Genomic DNA, 9,151 nt, shown 5'->3' with positions numbered 1-9,151 from the left:
AAAACTTAAAATGCAACTTCAAACAGAAGTGGTTAAAATCATTATGTAAATTCTGAGACAATGCTTGCTCAGCTCAGCAAGGGGAAATCAGTGTTTTTTTGTACTCTACTAACTAAAATAAGAAGTGATGTGTTAAACAATGGGTTTCCATGTTTAGTGTTCAGGATAATACTGTCTAACTGAAGCTGTGCCAGAATGTCAGAACTGACTACATCAGTGGATGTTCAAAAACACCCAAGACATTTACCACACTGTAGTCTTAATTATTAGTATCAAGGCTGCATATAAAACATTCAAAGACCTCTTTTTTACAATTTATTCATAAGCGAGTTTAGCAAAAGCAGGAATATGAACTCACAGTGAATCTTTCATGACTTTCTGGTTTTCAAGATTTAATTTCACACGCAGGCCTCCTGAAATGTCAATACCTACATCAACAAGATTTAGAGCCCAGGCAGTAAAATCCAAACTTTCATTCTCTCTTTGGAAATTTGTAGTGCAAATGTATAAAAAGCAAAAGGTGTATACAGTAAATAATGAAGCTGGTCAGCAATCGAGACAACTGACTAGCTGACTCAATCCCATTTCTAAAATTGTTATACTCAACGCACCCCAATTTGATAATGGGTTGTAAAATAATAAAATTCTAAATTAAGCCAAAAAAAGTAAAATAAAAATAAATGAAGAATTTGCTAAGTTTAGTTAATTATTCTACTCTATTGGTTATTGCTAATAATCAGCAGGCTATCAATATTCCACATCCATCACCATGTTCACAGAGAACCCCCTCAGGGCCAGATAACGTGGACCAGGGTTCAATCACTATCTGTGTTCTACCCCCAACACTGGCTACCCAACTGTACAGCTTTTGAGGACACAACAGAGGTTTGAGATGTGAAACCGAGAGCCTTTGGAGATCTAGCTAGTCCTGTGTAGCTCAATTAGTAGAGCATTGCACATAAAAGGTAAGTATTTTGGGTTAAACTTCCAATATGATAAAATGAAGAAATAAAGACTGTGTAGGCACTCCTGAATATAAGGGGCTCAAGATAAGGGTGTCTGCTACATTACATAAATGTAACAATGTGAGCTCTTTAGTTGCTCAATTACTTAGTCCAGGCTACTAATTTAGTAGTGAATCTCTGAGCCTCAGTCCAGTACAGTTGGACCAGCAAAACTACTGGATAGACATTGCAGGACAAATAGCCTGCTCACCTAGGAGTGACTAACCTGCTATTTAAAACCTACAACAGCCACAACACCACCAACAGCAGCGAAACTACAAAAACTCAATGTAAAATGGTTTTCATTTATTAAGCTAATGGGAGTGCTACCATCTGTTTTACTAGTGTTTCTAGAGGAAAAAATCTGTATTTAGCATTTTCAGTCGAAGAATTCCACCATGACTTGGTGGAAAAGAATGATCTGGAACACAGTCCAAAAAATTCTGTAGATGTGCTGACTAATGGAGACTAACCTCTTTAAAAATAAAGAGAGTTTTACACTCTGTTCAAGCTCCCAGTGACTCTATGTAAAACAAATGGAAATAAAAAGATTTCAGAAAAGGCACCGGCATAATCAGACTAAAATAATTGTGGACCTCTTCCAGGAACCCCCGCTGTCTTGATCTGACCTGCCGCTTGAACACACTTAGTAGTGTGTTCCACAGTCAAATTAACTGAGGTATATGTCATGAGACTACCAAGTGGAGGAGGTAACATGAAAACTTTAGAATTAAGAAAAGCCTACTGGATCTCCTATCTACAACCACTGACCACTAGTTGTATGAATATTTACTTTGATCTTAGGTCCTTGTTATGAACATGTCTGCAGAATTAACATTCTTCTTACAGCTTATGAGCTTGTACACATGATCTGTAACATTCTTGTTTTGCATTATGCTTGAACATCAAATGACATGTAATCAAATATAAAATTAAATGGAAACAATGAAACATAGAAAATTAATTGTAAATAATGATGATCTTTGTGACTACTCTCTATTTACAACCAGGTGATCATATATTATATGATCTTTATGAACTTTTATGGTTAAAATAGTTTGATTATATAACTAAATAAAGCTACATATATTTGACGTATGCATGGTTAAGTATTAACAAGCAGTAATTGGACAGGTTTTAACAAATTGTTGGTTAAGGTTTATAATAGGAGGGGGAAAAATCAAACAGAAAATGCTATTGAGTTTCTTACATACACTTCTTCCCCCACAATAGCTACCTTCTTGACTTTCTTGTATTTTTGTTTCTTCTTGTTTTTCCTTTCTTCTTTCGCTCTTTGCCTTCCCTCGTCGTCATCTTCAGCTAGAGGCTCATACCTATCCCGTAAAAAAGCAAAATGGATTTCTCTTGCGTACTTGTCTTTCATTTTCCTACCATCTACCTGGGGGGGTATCAATTGGTGCTATGTTCTCTTCCTTGTCCGAACCGTCTACCTGCCTGTGGTACCTTGCTCCTCGCTGCGACTGTCTGTCACACGAGGAACCGTAGTTATCAAACAATCTCGATGCGAGAGAGTTAGGCTTTCTTTTTGGCTCTCTGATCCTTGTTGCAATTGTTTGGAACTGCTGTGTAACGTCCTTTAAAGGGGCGTGCGTTCTTTGAAACCGCTTACACGCAGCAGTTAGTTGAAAGTTATCCAAGGAACTTTGTTGGAGACGTTACCGTTTTATAATTACTGGAGATATGCGATTACTGACCATCAGTTATATGAAAATGATCGTTGTAACCATGTTTTGAAGGTATGTTGTTCTACTCCAATGTTTGTATATAGAGTAGACTAAGATTATCTTTGGGGTACGACAGCTGAACTAAGTTTATTAGGCATTTCTAATATATTTCAAGAACAAATGGGAACCTACTTGTAGGTAAAACTTGGAAGATGTTTCCCTTTAAAAAAAATCCCTTTAAAAAAACAAGCAAGCCCTTACAAAAACACATGTGAAAAAAGCATTTTCACATTAAATTGTCATTTTTCACATGTAGAATTGATTAATCACATGTCAAATAAAAGTTTTCACATTAGATTTTTTTGGACATCGGACTGAAAATGATTGAACGCCGAGCAGAGGCATCGCTAGGATCACAATACATTTGGGGCTTACCCCACCCTTCTGCCCTGCCCGGGACAGAAAGTACAGGGTTTTGAATGTACATCAGGGGCGATTCTAGGGTCAGAGCTTTAGGGGTGCTGAGCACCCAATGAGCCCCACTGCCACCACCCACCCTCTTTTCACACAAAAACAAAAAATATGTCTATTGAAAAATAACTTTATCATTTTAACATTGGTTCAACTAACTCCAAAATATATATATATATTTTTAGACCTTTTCCGAGCACCAGCTTAATTGTGAGAGTTCACACAGACAGCCCCCTGTAACAAACACAAAACCTTCTTCACTCAGCTAGTTTTCCTGACCGTTAACTCCTCCATCTCCCTCTCTTTCCCTTGGCACTGACAATCATACACAACTATATTGTAAGCAGGAGAGTTGAGGTCAGTTTGTCACGTCACAAAAATGTTATGGAGACCATTTACAGATTCTAAGGATATGATCAAAAGGCACACAGAGGAGTGTCATTTTAAATGTTGTTATTATTATTATTATTGGGCTTAGAAACTTTTTAAAATCACAAATTCCTTTCACAAGAGAAGCTGTATTCTCCATTGTGGGTTTGAAATAAATTAAATAAATAAAAGCAGGGGACCATTGCCTAGATAAGTAATTTGATACAACAACAGATAGCTGGTTTGCATTATCTGTTACTTTAGCTTAACACTGTTCAGAAGAACAAAAAAAAAAAAAAAACAAGACAGAGGTCATTATGGACTGTCCCTAGTCTCTCACCTGAATCTGTCTATTTTCTTTTAAAGAACTGTCATATGTCCATTACTCACTGGCAGGCCACACACACACACACACACACACACACACACACACACACACACAGAGAGAGAGAGAGAGAGAGACGGAGAGAGTAATGCTAGTAGTTCAGGAGTTAAGCCTGGTTCAGGTAAAATCCTCTGTGTGAGGAATGAATAAATACAGCAAAAGAAAAACATTAAACCTAGATTTATAAACAGATATAAATCTAGGAATTAATAACAATTAATTAAAAAAGACACAGTGAGTGTTTTCACACATACTGGTGGTATACAGTGATATGTTTGTTTTCACTCTGGTCCAAACGCCAGGGCCCAGTTTTTCAAAAGGTTTAATCCGGATAAAATTGATCCGGATTTAGTAATCCTTTTTTTTGCGATCCGTGATCACGTAATCCAGCTTACTTTTGAGGCAGTTTTTCAAAGCAACATCGGATTGGATCAATCTGATCCGGTTAGGAACTTTTCAGGATCACCAAATCTGGATAACCAGTGCTCAAACAGGATAGGAAATCACAATGTAGAACTATAGATATGTAAAGAGCAACAAGTAGAATAGCCAGTGTGGGGTCAATATAAGTTCATTTATATTTGAAATGAAAACACACACATTTAGAAAAAACTAAAAACAAGAAAAACCACACCCCATCCTCTTCCAGCAGTCCGCTCATCTGAGTCCTACAACACAAACACTGTACATTGAGGATATTAATAACAAGTTTCAAATATAGATGTATTGAATATAAAAAAAAAACTTTTTTTTTCTCAGCCTCCCCGGGAAAGTCTATGCCAGGGTTCTGGAGAGGAGAATACGGCCGATAGTAGAACCTCGGATTCAGGAGGAACAGTGTGGTTTTCGTCCGGGCCGTGGAACACTGGACCAGCTCTATACCCTCTACGGGGTGTTGGAGGGTTCATGGGAGTTTGCCCAACCAATCCACATGTGTTTTGTGGACTTGGAGAAGGCATTCGACTGTGTCCCTCGCGGCATCTTGTGGAGGGTGCTTGGGGAATATGGGGTCCTGGGTCCTTTGCTAAGGGCTGTCAGGTCCCTGTACAACCGAAGCAGGAGCTTAGTCCGCATTGCCGGCAGTAAGTCAGACTTGTTCCCAGTGCATGTTGGACTCCGGCAGGGCTGCCCTTTGTCACCGGTTCGGAGGGTGTCAGGTTTGGGGACCACACAATTTCGTCTCTGCTCTTTGCAGATGATGTTGTCGTGTTGGCCCATTCTAACCAGGACCTTCAGCATGCACTGGGACGTTTTGCAGCCGAGTGTGAAGCGGTGGGGATGAGAATCAGTACCTCCAAATCCGAGGCCATGGTCCTCAGTCGGAAAAGGGTGGCTTGCCCACTTCAGGTTGGTGGAGAGTGCCTGCCTCAAGTGGAGGAGTTTAAGTATCTAGGGGTCTTGTTCACGAGTGAGGGAAGGATGGAACGGGAGATTGACAGACGGATCGGTGCAGCTTCTGCAGTAATGCAGTCGATGTATCGGTCTGTCGTGGTGAAGAAAGAGCTGAGCCGCAAGCTGAAGCTCTCGATTTACCAGTCAATCTACGTTCCTACTCTCACCTATGGTCATGAGCTTTGGGTCATGACCGAAAGGACAAGATCCCGGATACAGGCGGCCGAAATGAGCTTTCTCCGCAGGGTGGCGATCCCTTAGAGATAGTGTGAGAAGCTCGGTCACCCGGGAGGAGCTCAGAGTAGAGCCGCTGCTCCTCCACATCGAGAGGGGTCAGCTGAGGTGGTTGAAGACCTAGGACACGCTGGAGGGACTATGTCTCCCAGCTGGCCTGGGAACGCCTCGGTGTCCCCCCGGAAGAGCTAGAGGAAGTGTCTGGGGAGAGGGAAGTCTGGGCATCCCTGCTTAGACTGCTGCCCCCGCGACCCGGCCCCGGATGAAGCGGAAGAAGATGGATGGATGGATGGAAATGAACCGTGCGAATGGATGATAACAGCCTTCTGAGCCTACCAGTAGGCTAGCAGGCCCCTTCTGATCCATATCTATGAGGCTGATAACCACTGATAACGCCCATTCAATCCAATGATAACATTCGAACCGCCTGCATCTCAACCTGCCACTGGAAATGCCACTGTGAGCTGCCGATGCCGCAAATTGAGCTAGCCCCTGCTGCAAACTGTTCCCTGCAACATAGGCTTATAGGCTACGGGTGTATCAAGCATCAAAACCCTACAGCCTGTATCTGATCCAAAAACTATTAACACATTCAACATTGCATAACATTACATACTATAATATGCCGATTTATTTAAAGATTCTCACTTTTACGACCTAGAGGATCTTTGCGGTTTTGAATGAGCTATTGCGTTATCACACGTTGGCTTACATTTTGTAATTTGACAAAATTGACAATATATTTCAGAGATTAATTTTATTTAAAATTCTCACTGAATAAAAATTAATAGAACATAAAATGAGTACACTTATTCACCACAAATCGAAAAGAACAGCCAATAGGCCTACTCAAAATCAAAGTTATAGGCTATTGCTGTGCAGCACTAAACGAAAAATGCATTCCTCTAAAATGGAACAATCCTTTTAACACAAGGTCTTTCCAAGAGTCATTGATCTTCTATAAATTTCTGAAATGTTATATACTTTCTTGGGCACATTCTTTAGGCTACTATTTCTTTTAACAGATCTTCCGTTTGCAAGACAACCGGCTGTACCACCACGACCTGGTGTTACGAAGAATTCAGTGACCATGCGAATTCATTGTGCATGTCGAAAGTGCGCATGCGCCGCTTTCTAAAATTCCTTTCTGGTCAACGGGAGCGTGTGATATCTCGTGCACTTGTGGTATTTGCGGTACATGGATAACCTTTTTTACAGCAGCCGCAAAAAGGAAATATATTCTGTTGGTTAACATACTTGTAAGTAATTGTTTCAATGACAAATGTCATGTTAGCATTAGCTAGCACAGCCAGTCAAAGCAACTGGTGATCTAACGTTAGCCAGCTAATTCAATTTGTTTCACTGTTCTCTATATTTACAAGCCACACGTACGGACATTTTTAAATATATTATCTGAATACATTGTATGTCAAACACAATTGTCGCAATTGTTGCAATTGACCGCTTAAAAATTTGGATAAAAAATTTATTGATATAAACGTTGTGTTCGTGGTGTTTTTTGCAGGAGCAAGAATACTGTACCTCTGTAACTTTGATTAAATGTATTTCAACACCTAAATGATGTATTTCAACATTAAAATGTCAGCAATGATGTACATTTTCAATGTGTTGGTTGCAACAAGTCATCCTTTTGGACGGTGACCATGAATTGTTTTATGCAGTATGCTTAGCATGTACACCTCAAGGTAAAATACCAGTTTTGATACTTCGGTGCCGCAAATATGGACAGAGTAAAATGTGTTTATATATATTTTTGCATACATTTCATAATATAAGATATGGAATAACGTCTTTACGCCTCTAATCCAGTTTAGACTAAATCTTCATCAGCTCCCATTGAGGATACATTGAGTGAATGCAACAAATTAATATACATTAGTATCTTCTAAAATAAAGTGGTCATCATTCTAGTCAGTCACTGGAGGAATCCCCCCATTGTAACTCAACCTGGATTGTCCAAAAAATATCTTTCACCAACAATGTTACATATGTTTTGTATTCAAGAATATATATTTATTAATTCAAGAGTGGGACACCATTTCCGACAGTCAATCGTTGTCCCCCTGTCAATGAAAATATATAGTACCTACATTTTCCTAAACTCCCACTGTTATTGATTTTCTACTTTACCAACACATTCAATTACTTTAATTCAATATGGAGTATATTTTCTTTCATTAAAGACGGTGACACCATTTCTGCCAGGCACAGGTGAAATCTGTGTCCCTTTGTCAATCAAAATATATAGTACCTACATTTTCCTAAACTCCCACAGCTATTGATTCTCTACTTTACCAACACAATCAATGGCTTTAATTCAATCTGGACTAAATTTTCATGAATTAATGAAAATATACTCCAGATTGAATTAAAGTAATTGAATGTATAAAAAGTATACAATAACTATGAAAAGTATATATTATTGATCAGGGGAAGGCGAGTAACAATGCAAACCTTTTATTTTTTCAAAATCTGAAGTTTCAAAATGTGACTGAACTTAATTTCAATAGCTCCAACAAAAGATATGACATGATTATAAAAAGTACACATTCTTGATCAGGGGAGAGTGGGGAACATGTACACCCTTTATTTTTTCTAAATAAGAAGTTTCCAAATTTGACGGTACTTCTTCCTTTCAATAGCTCCGAAAATAGATATGCCATGATTGTATGCCATGAGTAAAAGACAGAAGGGAGTCCAACGATGTTGGCAACAAGCAAGGCCACAGAACCTGGAACACTTGTTGGCTGCCGAGAATGTCAGTAAGATGACATGTAACCACTGTGGCTCAAGAGAAGCTGTCATCTGTTGTAGGGTATGCCTTTAGACTGGTTCTGTGCTGAATGTGATCGTTCGGTGCATAAGCAGCAAGCACTGCACAACAGGCAAACCATTCTAAATGGATATTACAAGTCCATTGCTCCAGGCGAGTCTATCACCCTCAATGAAGGCAAATACAGCATCTGTGAACAGGGTTGGTGTCTCAATTGATTGCCAAATTTCATTTTCTAACATATGTCATCATAGTCTTGTATTTTGTAATAAAAGTACATACAATGCCAAGATTTTCCTAAGTGACATCCTGATTCTGATTTGTCCCTGTAGTGTGTTTCCTGCCAACTTCCTTTCCTCCAAGGATATGCTCCTGTGACCCTGTTGATGTTGCAGTCTCTGCTGGGAGGTCGATCATACTAGTTTGCATAAATGGTAGGAATGCATTCGATTTATTGATACTAGACAATATTGGAGTTTCTTTTATGTATTTTATCTTCTCTCAGGCCGGTATGATCTGAATGTTCCTGTGCTGACATGCAATCTTTGCAATAACCATTGGGCTCCGAAGTCAATGACTTTGTAAAGAGTGGGTACTGGCCAGCCACCATGCAAGCACAGACTTTGTTCCATCAAGACCTGTTTCGTTTGAGGCAATGAAGACAACTGCTCCAGGGTTGTCTAGACAAGCCTTCACGGCAATGCTGGACCAGGGAACAAAGCACTTTGGAAGGGTGGGACCATAAGGGGGCCGGTGCATAGAGGATCGGGCGGCAGTCGAAGCGGGGGCCTAGACAACCCGATCCCTGGACACGGAA

General features: G+C 39.7%; 1 long non-coding RNA gene across 1 annotated transcript; it reads left to right on the top strand.

Annotated features, from left to right (window-relative positions):
- The first annotated feature begins 6,607 nt into the window (after positions 1-6,607).
- LOC109616845 lies at positions 6,608-9,151 on the top strand. Its single transcript, XR_002198127.2, has 3 exons — positions 6,608-6,799; positions 8,667-8,768; positions 8,840-9,151. It is a non-coding gene; the product is annotated as an uncharacterized LOC109616845 (long non-coding RNA).

Source organism: Esox lucius, chromosome 18 (genome assembly GCF_011004845.1).
Source record: "Esox lucius isolate fEsoLuc1 chromosome 18, fEsoLuc1.pri, whole genome shotgun sequence".
NCBI classification, from domain to species: domain Eukaryota; kingdom Metazoa; phylum Chordata; class Actinopteri; order Esociformes; family Esocidae; genus Esox; species Esox lucius.
This window is presented reverse-complemented; position numbering and strand designations above follow the sequence as displayed.